The sequence below is a fragment of the Lissotriton vulgaris genome, chromosome 7, assembly GCF_964263255.1.
Source record: "Lissotriton vulgaris chromosome 7, aLisVul1.2, whole genome shotgun sequence".
Taxonomy (NCBI): domain Eukaryota; kingdom Metazoa; phylum Chordata; class Amphibia; order Caudata; family Salamandridae; genus Lissotriton; species Lissotriton vulgaris.
Window position 1 is genome coordinate 1524669630 of NC_141695.1, and position 21187 is coordinate 1524690816.

Genomic DNA, 21187 nt, shown 5'->3' on the forward strand with positions numbered 1-21187 from the left:
TCTGTCCCTAACTTCAATGACCTTTGGTATTTGTCTGTGTCCCTGTTTTATAGTGATAGGTGTCTCCTCCGTCTTAATCCCTTCTATAATCTTGGTTATATTCTCCTGGAAGAAGGAAGCCAGACTATCACATAGTTCCTGTGTGTGCAACATCTTATTTTTAACACATTCAGGGTTGACCATGTTTTTTACTATTCCAAAGATGCTTTTAGTACTATTGGTTGACTTCGAAATTAATTCGGAGTAATATTCTGCTTTGGTTGTAACAATAGCTTTTTTATACATGGCTATTTTCTCCTTCCGAATAGCTTTTTTGTCTTCCGCATAAAGCTTCCTCCATTGCCTCTCCGCATGTTTCCATGCCAACTTATGGGTTCTTAAGTTTTCATTGTACCATAGGGCAGATGGTTTTCCCACCATCCTAATGTTCTCGAGAGGAGCAATCTGATCTAGCTTTTTGGTTATACATCCACAGAGGGCTGTGTAGTTCTCCTCCACCTGTTTACTTGAATCAAAGGAGCTCTCTGCATGAAAGACGGGGGATTTGGTTGATCTCCTCTCTAGTCCCTTCCAGTCCCTCCCCCAAAGAATTCTTTCCCTTTTGGGAGTAGGCTTATTCAGCCTGGAGTGTATCGCTCAAAATTGCACCAGGTGGTGGTCCGACCAACCCACGGCAAGATTTTATCCATTGTGATCTAGTCTTCCCCCGTGAATACCAGGTCCAGTATATGGCCTCCATTGTGGGTTGGTTCAGTAACCCATTGTGGCAGGTTCAGATTAGCACAGGATTGAAGGACATTTTTGTAGTCTGCATCCATTTTCCCATTATTCCAAAGATTGAAATCTCCTAAGATCAGGAGACACGAATGAGTAAGTGCCATATTATTGAATACATCAGTCTATGTTGAAATTGTTCGCTGACTGCACCCGGAAGTCTATAGCAGACCATGCCTGTCAGTACATGGCCTGCAGGTTCTTTTATGGAGAAACACAGTATTTCTATGCCCTCCACCTCCTAGATATCCATGGGTGTGATATCCCAGAGTTCCTTGTAAATGACCCCTACTCCTCCACCTCTACCACTGGTTGTCAGTTTGTGAAAGGCTTTATATCCTACTGGAGAAGTCAGACCCAACTCCAGATCTGATCCTGCTTCCGTCCATGTCTCTGTTAAAAACAGTACATCTATTTTTTGTGTCTCTAATAAAATTGCGTCTCAGTGGAGTGCCTTGGTAATGATCTCACATTCAGGAGGCCACAGTTCAACACATCCTTCTTCAAAAAGTCCGAGGATGGCCCAGCTGTTTTATCCAGTGTGAATTTACCTGCTACGTTCTCCTGCTCTCCTAGGGCACGTAATTGTTTCCCAGAGTATCTAAGGTAAGGCATTATAAGTGCTCCGGCCGGCAGCATGGCTGGCGCTGTGTGTGGCAGGTGAGCGTACGGGCACAGGCGGGCTTGCCTTTGGCGCACCGGTGGCACGCCTGCTGCGCATCTGAATCTGCATGTGGTTTTATACTGGGTAAGCTAGGCTGCTAACCTCCCGTCCTTGGGTGTGCCTTACTTCCAGTTTAGTGGCGCCTCCCTCCAGACAACTTGAACAATCTGTGCTCGGAGGACGCTAACACCGGATGTAAGAGGTGGGTGACTACGAGTGATTAGAGACTGCTTTGGTTTAAAATTGTAGTGGAAATACAACAAGTTTAGAATAGAACACAGTAATGCCTACGTGTGAAAGGCCTTTCCCAGGTGCTTTCCAGAGCTTATTGTAATAAAAAAAACAGGGCATTTCAACAGTATAAAAAGGTTTAAAGAGAAGCCCTTTCCCAGGCGCTCTCCAGTTGTAGTCACCTTGTCAGCCTTAAGCCCCATAAGCATACATCAGCACAAAGGAATCAGCTTACATCTGACCATGTCTCAACATCCAAAAGCTGTTGGAGAAAATGATATGCTGATATATGTTGTGTTGGTGCTCGAGCCACTCTGGGCTCGTGGTATTCTAGAGCTTTGGCTGCGCTCGGGCTATACAATGTGTTTAGGGTGGTCTTGGGACGTAGCCTGGAGCGGACGGTTGTGCGCGCTCTTCTTCACTGTTGGGGGGGTTAAGTTACCAGAATAAAGCAAGGCAACTTGAGAAACGTGTAGTCCATTGTATTCCAACAATGGCGACAAGCAACTTAAACCCCACGACCCCACAAGTATAACGATTTATTGGCTATCGTTACCACACGCGACTACATCTGAAGAAGTACTCGACAGCTATTGCTATTGAAGAAGTCCGTCAAACTCCCTACAGATTATGCGGAGCATTTAAAGGTACATGGGAGTATGAATGACTTCAAAAGTTTACACAAGTACCTGTGACTGCGATTGAGACGTACGAGCAACTGTCACAGTGGGAGGACTCAACTGTATGGCGGAGGACTCCATTTTGAGAGAGTGAGGAAGCCTTTTGCAACTGTCAACCAGATGCGCTGGAAACATGTCTCTCAGTGCATCTCTATGGAAACATTCAACGGAGGTGATGTTTACGCAAGGCAACGTCGGAGCGGCCATTTTAGATTTGTCTAGTTAGGGCTGCTCCACCAGCAACATAATTTTACCGATTTTGTCAGCAGTAATGTACACACCCAGAGTTTTATTTCAGTTTCGGGTGAAAAGAGAAATTTAGCGTTCGTCTGCGGTGATACGCACACCATTGTGTTAAATTAGTTCCTGGTGACTTTCCATTTCATGATTCCGAGGTACATTTTGGCTGTTCTACATTTGCATAATTTAGGTACCTCTGATTTTGAAACTACTCATGTTGAGCGATTTATTACAAGACTTTATAGGGTTACAATTTGAATACATTGTAGAGTTGTTTTATTCTCTCTCTATTTACAACGTACACCTTTTAATCTTTTCAAAGTATTTATTTATGTACCATAGTAAATACCTACCGGGGCCATGGCAACCATGAATCTTCCTGCTCCACAGCCATTCATGATAAAGGATGGTGAAATAATAAGCCAGAGATGGGGAAAAGTGGAGGGATACCTCATAAACTATTTAGACACCTTTGAGAGTAAATAATTACTACCTGAGAGAAAAAAAATACCCTTACATTGATTTGGTCCTGGAGTATTAAAATTGTACAACCGAATTGTGTAGAAACCTTCGCCTGGAGGTGAGGTGAATGTGTTCACACAAGCTATTGCAGAGTTAAACTCGCATTTTGCTCCTACAGCGTGTAATGCAGTGCACAGATTCAACTTTTACCACCAGAAACAGGGGCCTAATGAAAAAGTTGAAGATTAAATAGCAGCATTGAGAAGATTAGCTTTATCTTGCAAGTTTGGTGTAATAGAAGAAGAACTGGTTTGAGATCAATTGGTTATGCATTGCAACAATTTGAATTTTCAGGACGAACTTTGGATTAACAGAGACGCAGGCTTATGTAGAATTAGGGCCATCATTAGCAAAGCTGAACTAACTACGAGGTGTGCTAAAACTGTTGCAGCAAATAGTAAAGTGGACAAGAGTGAAGACATCGTAAGATTGGTAAAGGTAAATTATTGTCACATGAATGATCAGTTTAAAAAGAAACTGAGAAATAACCTGTAAAAGGGAAAGGGGGATACACAGAAGATCGCATGGAGAAATTCTCTGATTTAAAAGGGAAGTTGTTATATCTGCTTGTAGGAGAGTAGGGTCCTCTTCCTATTGTTACCCCCACTTTTTGCTGTGTTTCACTGGTTTTTCGACTTTAGTATGGCTGTGGTCCTGTTAATCAGGCCCACAGCTTAGCTGTTCTCTCTCTAAATTGATACCATGTACTTTAGGTACATACCAGATTGGGTACTGGGTCACACTTGTGAGTCCCTGTATATAGTACCTTAGGTACCCAGGGCACAGGTGCACCCAAGGCCTACCAAGGGCTGCAGCATGTATTGTGCCGCCCCTGGTTGGGCCTCCAGACTGACACAACAGGTCTGCAATTGCAGCCAGGGTAAGGTGGTGTAATCACCCCTTACTTAGATATAAAAGTCACTCATATGGCAGGCCTTAACAATCCTGGAGGCAGAGTGCTTGGTTTTATGTGAGAGGGTGCCCTAGCATGAGCTGAGCCCCTCTGCAGCTTTCGGAACCATCTCCTTATAGCTGTTCTATGAAGTAGCCATACCATATACTCTTAAGTGCATTATAATCCTCGCAGTTAATGCTAACTTTGGTTTGGCTTTATCAAAACATGTCGTGTAAGGGGTCAAACACTTTGGAATACTACCCCCCCCCCCGCCAGTTCTGGCGGCGGGGTAGCATTTCACCCTTCTAAAGGAAGAAGACATGTAGTTACTGGTTTACCCGGTTAAAGTTAAACAGAGCCTCAGCATCACAAAATGGATGCTGCTGCCACAGACACGAGCCTGCCCTCCTGCGGCTGGACAAAACTCTGGCAGGGGAGGCCTGGACAATAGGTTTCCTGTCCAGGGAGGTGCCAGCACATCCCCAGACAGGCTTTAGTGTATTGGGGCAGGGTGGGTTGCATTCAGTGAATGCTTTTCAGACACTGACTGCCTGGGGCACACAAGGTGCTCCATGCATTTCCCAGTTCAAACCGGTTGCTGGGGCACTCAGCCCCAGCTCTGGCGCGAAACTGGACAACGGGGAAGGGGTGTAACCACCCCCTCCCCTGGCCCTCCCATAGGTGGGGCCATAGAGTTAGTCCATCCCCTATTTTTACTTTAAGAATAGAACCCCAGTCCCTAGGACTTTAGATTACCCTGGACGAAATTCTGCAACGTATATCTTGGACCTTCGACATTCCATATCGACTGGAATACGGAAGAAATTTCCCTTGTGGTCAAAGAGTGACCACCCTGTTCAAAGAGGCACCAACTGCATCTTTGCCGGTCTGCATTGTTGAGGCTCCAGCCGCATCCCGAAGACTCTGCGACACAGGACACAGACTTCTAGACATCTCTGATGCTGACCTGCGCTCCCAGCAAAGCTGAAACCTGTAGCGGATCACTGTGTCTTGATTTTATTGCATTTGTCACCTTTCACGTTTAAATGTGCAATGTATTTAAGGTATTGTGAAGCAATTGGTGTTTTAAAAAGAAAAAGAAATCTCCTTTGTATAACTCTTTTAAATGCATTATAATTATCCATAGTAAATTGTATGGTTTTAGTTAACTAAAACAATAAAGTATTGATTTAATTTGATATTTTAGTATTGTTATGTTGACTGGTATCTCCAAAGGAATCAGTTGATGAACGGATCAGTCCACATGTATTCGATTTAACAAATTATAGACCTTATTTGGCTATTACAAGGTCCATGGTGGCCCTTCCCTTTGGTCTGGTGTTGTGTTGCCAAGCTAATTCTGATCACATTCAGAAGATTTCCAATGACCCGAGGCAGAGCAGCTATACCAACTAACAAAGTCGAGTGGGGAAAACGGACCAGTGTCCAGTGAACTTTTCCCAAATCTACCTGGAACAGTTTTATGTTGGTAACAGACAACACCTACGGAAGAAAGGAGTGATGCTTTTTTGGGTTCCTGTTGGGATCTCGTGCCACTTGTACTGCATTCCTTTTCTCTTGCGTTCCCTGCGTGTAACATGGAATGCTGTGGCACTGGCAGTTGCTGCCGGGAAGCTGGGTGATAAGATGCAATAAAGAAGACTGGTAAACTTACCGCATTGCGGGTGTCTTCCTTACACTGGCGACGAGTTGTCTGGTCCCCAGTCTTCCCTCCGTTGTTCCTGTATGAAGTGAGTGCCAGTCAAGCCAATCCGTGGGGAAGCCTTGTTCCATGTATTCTGGATCCCGTGAAGCAGGCCTAATGAGCGTCTCTGAAGTTTATCCAGCAAAGACCCCGAGCCTCTGCCCTGCAAACCCCAGTTTCCGTGGAGTCTGGTCAGGTCTTGTCTCTTTTCATGTGAATTTCAAGCTTGTTGAAGGAAACTGTATTGATGTTTCATGCGCGAGTCAACGCGTGTCATACTGTTGCTGGAAAGTTTCTGTTACCGCGACAACCTGCCCGCGAGTCAGCACACGTCACGTTGCGTGAAGGAAGACTTCCGTGGTTGTAGCAACTGGTGCGTTAGTCGGCGCGCGTCACACACTGTGTAGCAAGTTTCCGTTGTTGTGGCAACTAGCGCGTTAGTCAGCGCACGTCACACAGCTAGAGGGGAAGCTCTGCATGGCAGCGTGTCACTTTCATTGAAACTATCGCCACATCTTGTACAAGTTCTGTTAACGGTGACAGGCACACCAAGCATATCAATGTATATTTTCAACAGTTACATCCACACCCAGTGCATTTTATTGGCTACAGTGACACGCACACCAAGCGTGTCAACCTGCATTATTAAGTATGTCGGTGATGTGCACACCACTACTACGCTACATTTGTGGCAATTTCTCTGACAGGACGGTGTGTTTGCGCGGGCTTCTAAAAAAAAAATTATAAGTGCGTATGATTAGACCAGTGTGCTTGTGATTTCAAGTTATTGAAAGAGGCAATTGTTCAGGCACGCCCACTCAAATTAATGAACATTAACAATCACTGCATTGTTACCACTGACGCCAGCAATGTGGGTCTCGGGGCTGTTCTTATGCAGAAAAGATCTGACAATAAGGAGGAGATTTGCTTTTGCCTCTAGAGCACTCCGGGGTGCCGAGGGCACCTACTCTACAATTGAAAAGAAAGCCTTGGCTTTATGGTGGGGTGTACAGTATTTTTGTAACTTTTTGTGGGGCAATGATTTTATATCCCGGACTGACCATAAACCATTGGTAGATCTTTTTACCACCAAGGGTGGTGGGAGGGCCACCCCTTGCATTGCCAAATGGCAGTACAAACTTAAATAATTTAATTACCGTTTGGAGTATGTGCCTGGCTTGAAAAATCACGTAGCCGATTTCCTGTCCAGGTTACTCCTTGCTGAGACTGTTTTTGAGCCTGAGGGTGAGCATTTGGAAATGGTGTGTGTTGTTAGTACAGTAGCTGATACTGGAGCTGCTTTGTCTGAAGTTGATTGAAAGCTGGCTCTGTCTGAAGATTTTGAGATCAGCAAGGTGATGGACTTTGTGCCTCACAGCTGGCCCAATAATACTGTTCTTACTCCTGAACTAATTCCTTTTTGAGGAGGGTATGTGACGAGTTGTCTCTTGTTGATAGGATTCTGCGTAGAGGTGGATTACTGGTTGTTCCTGTGACCTTACGTAAGAAGGTTTTAGATCTGGCCCACAAACATCATCTGGGCATCCGTGCCATGAAGTGGAGGGTTAGAGAAGATTTCTAATGGCTGGGTGTTGATAGGTCCATTGAACACTGTTCGTGATTGTGGTGCATGTGTTTGAAGTGACACAACTCAAGTAACCTATCCCCCTCCTGTCAATCCTGTAGCAGTGAAGAACTCACCCTGGTGCAAGTTGACTTTTGATGTGGTATGGGTAGTTCTCCCAAATACGCTTTGGTGTTTTTTATTGATTACATGTCTAAATGGCCAGAAGTTAGATAATAGATGGCATCAATTCTGCAACAACGATCAGCTTCTTCAAGGATGTTATTATTCAGGAAGGGTTTCCAGAGGATTTGGTGACTGATTATGGCACCCAGTTGGTGTCCGTGGAGATGCAGGAATTCCGGAAGGCGCATGGCATCAAGCACATCCTCACCTCCCTTTATCATCCCCGCAGTAATGGTCTTGTTGAACGCCTGCACAGTGTGATCAAGGATCAGTTGCAGTTGGCTTTCATCAATGGCTTGCATTGGATGGTGGCTATTTCTGATATGTTGTGGGCAATGAGGATCACTACTCACTCGAGTACTGGGGTGTCTCCTTTCACTTTGCTAAGGGGTAGAGTGTCTGGTTCTAAGCTGAACAAGGACTGGATGTCTAGGAAGGAGGTGGATTTGCAAAAGCTTGGCAAGGTAGCCGATGTCGGGCCGCTGTCCAATCCAAGTATGTATCCAACTGTGTCAGAGTGTGTAACAACCGGATTTTCGGACCAGATGGAATAAGCTCCTAGGAGCCCCTCTAACCCAGTCGGAATGTACTCACTTCCCTCCTTAGAACGTATTTACAATGGGTATAGATATATGTATGTACATTTCGTACCTAAGGATGGGGAAAATGGCAATAAACATGCATAGGTTTTTCTACAATATCCTATTCATACCAACTAGTCTCACGGCCACTTAGGCCCAGACTAATCTACCCTGGGGCAGGTCTGATTATGTACCCTTACACACTGATCTCCCTCAGTGCTCACTCGACACGCAATCCGGCGTGTCTGCACACGGGCCTGCAGTCCCAGTGCTCTCTCTCTTTTATCCGGTCCACAATCCGGCGGACCTACACACCGTGTCCCCCGGTGCTCTCATTCACTTACAACCCGATCCACAATCCGGCGGATCTACACACCGTGTCCCCCCGGTGCTCTCATTAACGCCGTGTACCAACGACAATCACTTTCCTATGAACACCTGTGGAAGAAATCTCTCATTGTCTACTCAGGATAATACTACAATAATAGAAGTTAGTACGGCTTTCCAAATTGAAATATGTACCTTCTGCTCTTGGCATCAAACGTTCCCTCTCTCCCTCATTGCTCAGTCACTTCTTACCTGATCGGGGTTCGCATCCGTTCATGCAAACAATGTCTGACTAGAAGACCAGGTTACCCTGATTGAACAAGAATACAAGGCACATGTCGGTTCACTAAGAACTGGGGTATTTTTATTACAATAATTATAAACACAATACTATACGATAGCATATATTCTGCATAGAAAAGTGAAAGGTTAGAATGTGCACACTATAGGGGAAAGGGCAGAGGTCACCTTATTAACGTGAAGTCGGGGTTCGGCAGTCATCTAGGTTCCCTTCTCGTCTGTGCCTTGGCTCGTCTCGGAATCACACCTTAGCAGTCACGAGTACACGTCTGCACCGCTATGCTCGATCTCCTCTGCTTCCCTCCAAGTCACTGGAACCTCTCTCGTTATTAGCTGCTGTCTCTCTCTGTTTCTGATCGCTCTGCGCTACTTCTCCTTCTCCTTCAGTCTTTCTCAGAGAGTCTCAGTTTCATGATCTTTCTCAGACTTCAAAATGGCGACTGTCTGCCTGGAAATAACTAATGGCATAGATGCTAACGGCTAGCTGCCGCCTACAAACTGACTGACTCACTGCCTAACACTTTCGCTAATATGGAAGCCTGTCCCTTCATGGAAAGTTACGGCCAGTAACCTGCCGCCCACCAAATTCTTGTACCTCCCCGTACCAAGAACACGTTCCCAGCCGGCCGACCTGAAGTTGTGTCTTCGGAGTGGAGAAAAATACAGTCTTTCGATAAGGGCCAGCCTGAGCCGGTTCTCTCCAAGCGAACAACACTTCGAAACTAAAACATTACACTTGACCTAGAAAGCCTCTCAAGCTGCCGGCAGAAAGCAAGATGGAGTCTCTCCCGTTTGAGGCCTACAAGGCCCGAAATAAGCATACCTCCATAGAAGGTATACTAACACTCTTGCAAAAGGACGGATCATCACTAATACTAATGAATCTATCCCCTAACTTAAGTTTATAATCCCTGATCTAAGGAAAAGGGTACGAAAATGCACTACTGTGCCTTATGGATAAGTCCTGTTTATAGTTCTAATCCCTGTACTAGAAGGGTAATAGGCTGGAGTCATCTTCCATCATTCTCCCTCCAAAGAGGGCCGAAAAAGTCGGTCAGAACACTTCACCCTTGACTCCAGTCTATTAACCATGTTTTATATGGAACTAACATCTGTGGAAGATTAATAAGAAACAAAATTAACTGATCTATTTCTCTTGCCAAATCTACAATATTGGAGTAGAGAAGGAATGCACTGAATAAAGCAGCAAACGGCTACTAAAATACAAATAGAAATCACAATACCCCCTAATATCTGTCGTAGAGAATGTAAGTCAGGTAACCAATTGAAGAGCCAGTCAAACCAACCCTGATCAATATGTTTTCTAACTTCTGCAGTCAAGTCATGAAGTTTATCAATATGGGCTTGGATAGATTTGGTGTGGTCGGATAAGTTGAAGGAGCAAAGACCCTCAAAGTCAGAACAATCATGTCCATGCTTTAACAAGAGGTAGTTGATGGCTGCGCGGTTCTGCAGAGTTGCTCTGCATTCACCCTGGGCATCTAATAACATGTCAGATAGAATGGTAGAGGTTTGATTAATCGATTTTACCATCCAACAGGCCATTTATCCAATCGACTTGGCGTTGTAAACTGCCAACGCCGGGACACCAATAATGGAAATAGCTAAACTTAGATATTCAGATTTAGAATAAAGATGAAGGGAAGAATCACAGTCCTCATGTAACATCATAGAATCACAGACTACACGGGAATGGGTATTGGGATGTGAAGAAAACATTAATAAACTCAGTCTGGTGATGGCACATGGACCGCCGGAAATATTTGCAGGAATATAGGGCCAGGAGGAATTTCCGCAGGAAAATAACCAACCAGAGGGTAACAACATCGTACGGTAATGGCTAGGAGCAACTAATATACGTTTGCATGTCATATTATTTTTAACAGAAACAAATGAAGTCGGGAGTCTTTGTAAGCATAGCAAACGTTGATGAGCTGAAAAAGAAGTGGCAGCATTTAACTTCAATCTGACACATTCAGTAATTGCTTTAGGATCACAGGTCAAAATAAAACATAAATCACCCTGCGTGATATTGTAGGTAGTAATTTGGGAATGAATCGGGGGAATGGAGTCTGAAAGAACAGTACACAAAGGGCAAAATTCGTGGGCCGCGAAATCGCCCAGAATAATATTGGTTCGGGCACTCGATACATTGAAAATGTGCCGCAACGTTTCAGTGGAGGCAGGGACGACAACCAAGCAGGTCGCTAAGATGTCAGTCACAGAACGCATAGGGGTAAGGCAGAAATGCGGAGAGTTAGTAACCCGCTTAGCAAGGGTGATCCAAAAGTTCGATGAGGAATCCCACGCAGCGAAGGAACGCGGAACTCGGGTTCTCCAATCAACCGAAGTCTGTGGGTCCTCTCCTCTCCCGGCGTAGCAGACCAAAAGGAGTCCAACGCCGGCACATCCTGCAGCAGCAGTCCAGAGAATGATCTGAAAGAAAATCAAATACAGGCATTATTCATTCTCGTAAAAAACATTTGTCAGCCGGGACAGCTTCCCAGCTATCTTTCCCTGGTCTCATTACCAAAATGGTATTGTCATGACCGGTCGCAATGACTTCAGCCTGTTCAGGGGGATGTTTAGGCGATTGCACCCATATTTTCGCTCCAGGATTATCCGTAGAGCCGAATCCCTATTGGCCTCGTACAGTTAGCAAAGTTGGGGCAACGCCTTTCTTAATCTCACCACTGAAAACAGGCATAATTAGCAACTGAGCAACACGGTCAGATTTTTTAATCGGTAAATCAATCTCACTGCTATTCAGCAGGAGAACCTTAATCTCTCCCTGATAATCACTGTCAATCACTCCCCCGAGTACTTGAACACCTTTTAAGGCAAGGCCCGATCTAGGGGCAATCAGTCCAAAACTTCCAGCTGGTATACAGACACCAACGCCTGTTTCAACAATTATTCGGTCCCTGCTTTTGAGGATAGTATCATACATAGCATGCAGGTCCAAGCCTGCGGAACCTGGGGTTGCTCTGCATGGAGCCAAAGCTCCGGGGGTAATTTCCCAATACATGACAGTATTACCAATGGTGTTGGGCTGTGCATCAACATTTGGGGGAAACAAACGCATTAAAGGAGATTCAGCATGCAACAAGGGACGATTATTCAGAATCAGCAATGCCTGGAGTAGAAAGTCTCTCCAGTTTTTGTAGTGTTCATCAGTTAACTTTCGTAATTGTTCCTTTAGCAAACCATTCATTCTCTCAATTAGACCCGAAGCCTGTGGATAATATGGAATGTGAAACACCCATTCAATGTTATTCCGCACTCAGGTGGTCCGCCTCGGAGATTTTACAACCATCCCACTCCCCGTCACATGTGGTGTCCCCCAGGGTTCTTCCTTGTCCCCCCTACTATTCAATCTTTACATCTTCCCCCTCATCTTCGCTCTTCAACAGCTGGAGGTCACCGTGTTTAACTACGCGGATGACCTCCAGCTCATATTTGGTCTATCCTCTTCTCCCCTCTCTGTTTCCAGCTTCCAGCACACCATGACATTTATCAGGGACTGGATGAACCACAACCATCTCAAGTTGAATCCGGACAAAACCGAGTTGGTTCTTACCGGAGGTCCTTCCAGTCCCTGGAACTCTCTCTTCTGGCCCCCCACCCTCTGTCCCGCCCCCACTCCTTCTACCACGGTCAAAACTCTGGGGGTTAAAATGAATAATCAGCTTACCCTCCACTCTCAAATCAGCTCCGTAGTCTCCTCCTGCTTCCTCACCCTCCGAACTATCCGCACTGTCGCTCGCTTCTTCTCCCCCCAGGCACTCAAAATGATCATGGCCGCTTTAGTCATATCACGACTGGATTACTCCAACGCCCTCTACAACGGCATACCAGCATACAGTCTAAGGAGGCTACAGGTGGTCCAAAACCAAGCCGCCCGGCTGGTTTTTGGTCTCCCACGCTACCACCACTCCACACCCCTCCTCAGGGAGCTTCATTGGCTCCCGATCAAGGAACGTTCTCTGTTCAAAACCGCCTGCATGGTTTTCCAGGCTCGTCAAGGCACCGCACCCGCTTTCATCTCCTCACTAATAAAAGAATACGTTCCCTCTAGACAACTTCGTTCCTCCTCCAAGTCCCTCCTCCAAATCCCACGTTTCAGACGCAAAAAGTGGGGTGGGTCCAACAGGCATTCCCTGTGTAATCCTCCTTCCCCGGCCCCAATCCCGGGCTCCACTTTTGTCTCTGTAGCCAATCCCCTCCACTAGCGCCAAGAAACCGTTCGGTGCATGCTGCGCTTTATAAATGTTTTAAATTAGAAATTCCTGTACTACAGGTACGGAGCAATCATTTCCAGTTTCGTTCAATGGCGCCTGCGCCACTCGCTCATGTAACACTGCCACACCTTTCGGACCCACACATGCCCTGTCCTGAATGTACCATTTCCATTTAATCACGCTCGCCTCTTGAGCAGGTCCAATTCGATGGGATTTCGGCGAACTTAAATCCCACTGCATGATAGGAATTTCAGGTCTCAAAATTACAGCATGACCCAAGGTCAATTGCTCGGTATCCACCAGAGCCCAATAACATGCAAGCAACTGTTTCTCAAAAGGTGTATAACGCTCACCAGCCTCGGGTAACTTTTTAGTCCAAAAACCTAATGGCACTTTTTGTCTGCCCTGCTTTTGCCATAAACTCCAATTGGCATACAGACCTTCGACAGACACATTCAAATCCACATCACCCTTGCCCACAGGCCACAGATCCAAGGCGTACTGAATTGCTTCTTTCGCCAAATTAAAAGCATTCTGTTGTGGTTCACCCCATTCAAACGCATTCTTTTTACGAGTGACTCGATATAGGGGAGCCAAAATCTGACTCAAATGGGGAAAATGTTGACGCCAAAAACCAAACAAGCCAATGAAACTCTGAGCTTCTTTCCTATTCCTTGGAACTGCAAAGTCTAAAATTTTTCGTTTTACCTGCGGGATCACTTCTCTGTGACCTTCATGCCAATTGATGCCTAAAAATTTAACATTTTGGGATGGACCTTGTAACTTATCAGGATTAATTTCCCAACCTTTTGCACGTAAGCAGTCAAGGATCTGATCTAATTGGATCTGGACCTGATCTTGTGTCTCACCTTGAATTAAAATGTCGTCAATATAATGACACACTTGAACTTGCGGATGTACAGTCACTTCGGACAAATGTTCCGCCACCAGCCGGTGACAGATCGTAGGACTATGTACATAACCTTGAGGAAGACTTCTAAACGTCATTTGACGTCAATTCCAGGTAAAACTGAATTGTTCCTGACACTCTGGGGCAATCGGAATCGAAAAGAAAGCATTAGCAATATCAATAGACGCATACCATGTACCTGGATGCTTCTGAATTCTTTGAATTAAAGTAACAATGTCTGGCACTGCAACAGTCAAACGAGGTGTGTGTTTGTTCAGCTCTCGATAATCAACAGCCATGCGCCAAGAATTATCACTCTTGCGCACAGGCCAAACGGGATTATTCAAAGCAGAAGTAACCGGAGTTATAACTCCTGCATCAACCAAATCCTGAATTGTGGCACTAATTTCTTCATGACCACCTGGAATACGATATTGTTTCTGAGAAACCACTTTCGTAGCTTTGGGAATCTTTATGGGGGGCATCCGTAAACGGCCAACCCGTACGGGTCTGGACGATATGTAATGCTTAGTTCCAAATTGATAACAACCATCATCCAAATGCAAAGTCATTCCTTTCAAAATATCGATTCCAATTATATACTCCAAAAGCGGTACAACTAACACAGAATATTCTTTGCGGGGAATTCTACCAATTTTCATCTCAAGTGTAGTTTGCACTGCGGGGGTCTCCTTTCCACCTAAACCAGTAATAGTGAAAAATTGTCCTATAAATTTCTTAGATTTACCATGAATTAAAGTGGCCTCCGCTCCTGTATCTACCAATGCTCGGGCCCTTTGGATATTACGATGTTTCCCAAAAATGTCAATATCTACATAGGGTCTGTTGTCTCTGTGGGCCCACCTGCGTACTGGAGCTTGACCTATTTCCTAGTCATTTTTACTGTGGTCTGTCAACCAAGACAAATCAGGATAAATGCTCTCAGGTTTCTTGGGAATCAGAATGTCCTGCTCATATCCATCTCTATTACGAAATGGATTTTTGTCATTTTCAAAGTATTGCGAATTACGATCAGAAAGCTTGTGACGATCCTCCCTTCTCAACTCAGGGGAATAACCTCTTTCATCTCTGTGTCTGTTGGAGACACGATCATCTCTCCCCCTTTCTCTGTCCCCCTCTCTCACCCTTACGTTCTCACGACGAGGGGATACATCACGTTCATAGCGCCGTTCATCACGGCGATCAGCATCCACACGACGCCTCTCATCACCACTGTCATCAGAACCACGGTCACAATCATTCTTTCACACACGACGGGCACCCTCTTTCCGATCTAAACCACGCTTACGAAACATGTCCCATAAGCGATTATTAGGTTCACCATCAATGTCCTCCCTTTTCACACCATCAGCCAATAGCGCAAGAAACATATCACGTCCAGAGAATCTATAATCCCCAGCGGTACAACCCTCAGGTCGAGATTGTCTCTCAGGTTTAAACCATTCACCCAACTCACCAAGCTGACGAACAGATTCAAGCACCATAGACAAAGGATTGCCAGTCTGATTGATTAATAAAGTCATCATAACCTGTTTATAAGCAACAGGGGAAGAACGGATAATGCGATTGCGTACAGAAGATGTTAATAGACCATCCAACAACCTGTCAGAAGTACTGAGAAAAATCGCAGTCTTCATCACTTCCTCTTTCAAACGTTGCGACGCATCGCGCAAAGTGTACCACGGCTTGTCATTGACAGGCCAGTCATATTCAGTAGGGTATTTATGGTTACAGCCATCATTCGCAAGCTGGAGCAGACTAATTTGGCCAGCACCATTATAATTCCGAAAATGATCTTGTACAGTAGAATCGGAACTCAAAGAGCAAAACCGTAAACAATCACCAGCATCACGCATGATACCAGCAGCACCCAATTCATATAGGCGTACCATCCACGTAAGCAAAGTTTCACCGGGCCGTTGTCGAAATCGTTGTAAAATGTCACTAAACTCCTGTTGAGTAAAATCTTCAATACTATCCAAATGAATACCATTCGGCATACCAGGAGCCTGTTGCAATTTGCGTCGAAAAACAAGGTGAGCAGAAACCTCCGGAAGAGCCTCCGAAGAAGCCCGGTCCTCAAATTTAGATGAACAATCAGGGCGAGATACGTCATTAGAACAGGAAGAGCGACCACGGTCGCTAGAAATATCGTCTTTGTCACAAGAAGCAGATTTACAATCACGTCCGGAGCGAGAAGACTCGTGCTTATCACCCTCCTCAGCCGAGGAGCCAGAATCATTCGAATCCCAGATATTACCATCCCACTCATCAGGGTTCCAATCCAGTCCGGCTTTCGCCACGACCAGACGCACTTTCCGTGTAGAAACACGACCACGACGGTGTCTGTATTTGTATTTCACAATGCGCACAGCAGCCCTTTCGGCTATAGTTTGATAAGTCTCAAGTTTGTCGGCAAGCAATTTATTCTGACATCGCAAAAGAGTATGCGCATTCTGCACTTCAACAAACTTTTCTTCCATATCCACAAACCGCCTCTGCAATTTAACAAACTTCTCATGAAGCATTCTGTATGCAGTCAGCACAATCCAACCTCTGCGTCCTAAAATAGGAAGCTCATCACCCTTCACTACTGGAGCTTTTTGCAAGCAAGAAACCACATCAGCAGGCTCCGCCTGCTCCAAACAAGAAGTCCAATTCTCACTCAAACCAGTAGAATCGGCCCACTCACGGGCCAAGGCCTCGTAAGGCGTTGATTCCCAGCCGGGAATTTCAGCAGGCAATTAAAAAGTAGATTTCGATTTCTTTGAAAACATTTTGACACACAAAAAATATATACACAATTATCAACAAAGAAAATACGTACGAGCCGAGCGCAAACCAACAAGATCAAAACAATACAGCGCACACAGGCTTCGTAAACAGTTCGTGACGCCAGATGTAACGACAGGATTTTCGGACCAGATGGAATCAGCTCCTAGGAGCCCCTCTAACCCAGTCGGAACGTACTCACTTCCCTCCTTAGAACGTATTTACAATGGATATAGATATATGTATGTACATTTCGTAACTAAGGATGGGGAAAATAGCAATAAACATGCATAGGTTTTTCTACAATATCCTATTCATACCAACTAGTCTCACGGCCACTTAGGCCCAGACTAATCTACCCTGGGGCAGGTCTGGTTATGTACCCTTACACACTGATCTCCCTCAGTGCTCACTCGACTCGCAATCCGGCGTGTCTACACACGGGCCTGCAGTCCCAGTGCTCTCTCTCTCTTATCCGGTCCAAAATCCGGCGGACCTACACACCGTGTCCCCCGGTGCTCTCATTCACTTACAACCCGATCCACATTCCGGCGGATCTACACACCGTGTCCCCCCGGTGCTCTCATTAACGCCGTGTACCAACGACGATCACTTTCCTACGAACACCTGTGGAAGAAATCTCTCATTGTCTACTCAGGATAATACTACAATAATAGAAGTTAGTACGGCTTTCCAAATTGAAATATGTACCTTCTGCTCTTGGCATCAAACGTTCCCTCTCTCCCTCATTGCTCAGTCACTTCTTACCTGATCGGGGTTCGCATCCGTTCATGCAAACAATGTCTGACTAGAAGACCAGGTTACCCTGATTGAACAAGAATACAAGGCACATGTCGGTTCACTAAGAACTGGGGTATTTTTATTACAATAATTATAAACACAATACTATACGATAGCATATATTCTGCATAGAAAAGTGAAAGGTTAGAATGTGCACACTATAGGGGAAAGGGCAGAGGTCACCTTATTAACGTGAAGTCGGGGTTCGGCAGTCATCTAGGTTCCCTTCTCGTCTGTGCTTTGGCTCGTCTCGGAATCACACCTTAGCAGTCACGAGTACACGTCTGCACCGCTATGCTCGATCTCCTCTGCTTCCCTCCAAGTCACTGGAACCTCTCTCGTTATTAGCTGCTGTCTCTCTCTGTTTCTGATCGCTCTGCGCTACTTCTCCTTCTCCTTCAGTCTTTCTCAGAGAGTCTCAGTTTCATGATCTTTCTCAGACTTCAAAATGGCGACTGTCTGCCTGGAAATAATTAATGGCATAGATGCTAACGGCTAGCTGCCGCCTACAAACTGACTGACTCACTGCCTAACACTTTCGCTAATATGGAAGCCTGTCCCTTCATGGAAAGTTACGGCCAGTAACCTGCCGCCCACCAAATTCTTGTACCTCCCCGTACCAAGGACACGTTCCCAGCCGGCGGGCCTGAAGTTGTGTCTTCGGAGTGGAGAAAAATACAGTCTTTCGATAAGGGCCAGCCTGAGCCGGTTCTCTCCAAGCGAACAACACTTCGAAACTAAAACATTACACTTGACCTAGAAAGCCTCTCAAGCTGCCGGGCAGAAAGCAAGATGGAGTCTCTCCCGTTTGAGGCCTACAAGGCCCGAAATAAGCATAACTCCATAGAAGGTATACTAACACTCTTGCAAAAGGACGGATCATCACTAATACTAATGAATCTATCCCCTAACTTAAGTTTATAATCCCTGATCTAAGGAAAAGGGTACGAAAATGCACTATTGTGCCTTATGGATAAGTCCTGTTTATAGTTCTAATCCCTGTACTAGAAGGGTAATAGACTGGAGTCATCTTCCATCATTCTCCCTCCAAAGAGGGCCGAAAAAGTCGGTCAGAACAGAGTGTCTCCGGTGTGTCATTGGAACTGTTCTTGTTAGTAAAGGATCCTCTTGATTTTCTGCTCCAGTTAGAGTGAGGGAGGTGAGAGACCATGTTGTGGTGCAGGAGAATGAGAAGACCTGGAACAAATGTGCTATCTTGGTGGTGCCGGAGTCGAAAGTTGAGTTTGTGAGAGGAAAATTTGGAGTTCACACTCCTTGCACCGGTTTGCCTCCCATGGGGGGAAGTTCAAAGGTTTCTGTTCCTGCCAAGGAGGTTATTCCCCGGCCATCCTCTTCTAGAAAAAGGGTTGCTCCCACTAGATTCCGGGATTATGTTAGGTATTGATTTTCTCGATTTCTTTGGCTGACCTCTCATCCTTGCAATTTATTTTAATTTCTGTTTCTCTCGTGTTTAAGAATGTTTTCATCATCTTGTTTTCCATGTGAGGAAAGGGGGGGTGTTGGGATCTCGTGCCACTTGTACTGCATTCCTTTTTCGTTCCCTGCGTGGAACATGGAATGATGTGGCACTGGCAGTTGCTGCCGGGAAGCTGGGTGATCGGATGCAATAAAGAAGACTTGTATACTTTCCGCATTGCGAGTGTCTTCTTTACAGTTCCCCTCACACTTAATCCAGAGTGAGCACACACAGTAGACACTTGGACTAGTATTATTAGAGGCCTTTATTAGAAGACAAACTATGCAGGATTATGTTATACATGACAATAAGTAATAAACAGAACTTAATGTTAGGTGGTAACATTATTTCTGAAAATACCTATTCCTGCTGAATCTCTGTTACTGTATCAGCACCCAAAAAGTCTGCCGTTGGGAGAGGTGTAGTACATTATAGCATGTCTGTGAGATAGTCACTGGTTATCATCCACTGTTCTAATAAGCTTCCACGGTGCAAGCATATGCACCGCCTTTTTCGGAAAGTTGAAGACCAGCTGTTTGTGCTGTTTTCCAGAGGATCTGTGAGAATGGTGTCCCCTTGGTTTCTGATGCTGTGTATGTAGAATTTTATGGAAATTGTTAGTCTTACTTGAAAATATCCATATAAGAAATCACTTGCTCTAAACTATTTATGAATATATTGACAAAAAGCAAACTATTAAAATAATTAGAACATAAGCATAAGTATATATTTAAAGATCCAAGCTGAACTTTCTTAGAGTCTGCCAAATTCTCAGAGAGTATAAATTCTGTGAGTTATAGAAAGTTGTTATTCTGGCCACGACTGTGGTAAATAAGATTGCCGATGATTGAAATCATGGTGTTTGATCAGATTTCAGTTATAAGACATTCGGTGTGTTAAAAGTTGAGCATATGAATATTCACCCATTTGAGTGTGTCCCTATGAATAAGTGCAACGCACCATCCTGTTTTAATTTTTTCTGTCTAATCTAAAGATGGAAATTCTTTTCGGTAGCAAACAATCAATTAATGTATGAGAGTAGCTGCTAAGCCAGTTTATCCATGAGCCCTATCTACTGATCATTATCAATCGTGGTGCCTCTAATTTCAGTTATTTATTTATAAAGTTTTATTTGTGTTGCAACTAATCTGCAATAGTGCAGCCCACATTTTAGAGTGCTGTAAGATGTCACTGCAGGTTTGATGCTTATTTGTAGCGGGTGAGTATGATTCTGCATTGCCTAGTTGCAGCAGTTGGTTCTTAACCATACTAAAGTGAGTGTCTGGGCACCTGAAGGATTACGTCCTATTTGTATGAGATTGCAGTAGTTTGTGTTCCTGTTCTTGAATTCCTCTCTTTATTGAATCTATGTCTTGTGTGCAATCAAAGTTCTTTCAGAAATGCAAGAGTTTGTAATGGTGGAAAATGATCCTTTATAGTTAAACAATACATAGATCCTCAATAGAAACATTTTGTATGTTGTGGTCTACAGGATCTCCTGATGTTCAGAAGGGCCATTAAAACCTACCACTTTTGTTAAACTGCACTGTTATGTTATAGCCGCGAATCCATTCCAGCGGTAGAGTCTCCTGTCTATCAAGCGCCGGGACTCCCCTTAGCTGGGGCAGCTGCGCGCTATATAAGCACCTATAACATAACATAACATATTATGTTAATTAACCATTGCTGCTGAAATATGGAGACTTTGAAATTTAGCTACTCTAGATTGGCCTTGTGTTTTATCGAATGTAACTATTTGGGTTTAGTAAACTCTTTTTTATTAATTTTTCAAAACCAATACATAACATTCTTGCATCTGTCTTGCATGATATGGTACAAAGATAGACGTGTCATACAGTAACTTAACTGGTACAGTATTTTTAATCTTACAACCTGTCTTACTAATGCCAACTTCATTTGTAAATGATCCCATTATAGGCCCAACACTTTCTGGTGCTTGTGGGAGCACCCACAAACTTTGTATTTAGGTTCTGCGTGAGCACCTGTCTATCCCTCTCGGCCATGCTCACTGAAGCCTTCTCCTCTCTGTACCAGGCATGCTCCTCGAGGATTCCTAGGAGCATTAACGTAGGAGATAAGCCTATGGGTTGTCTTAGCGCTTGTGCTAGCCGTCTGTGTGATGTGCCAAAATCTATAAATTATGTTGGAGCAGCGTTTTAACTTGATAAAAAGTAATTATTAATTTAGGCATGCTTTAGATATCATAACTAGACCATACCAGGCCGCATTGACAATCATTCATGAAATTCTGCAC

General features: G+C 44.6%; 1 protein-coding gene across 1 annotated transcript in view; it reads left to right on the plus strand.

The window, feature by feature from the left end:
• TCTN3 (tectonic family member 3) overlaps window positions 1-21187 on the plus strand; it is a 420785-nt gene that overhangs the window by 19831 nt on the left and 379767 nt on the right. The window lies entirely within an intron of this gene.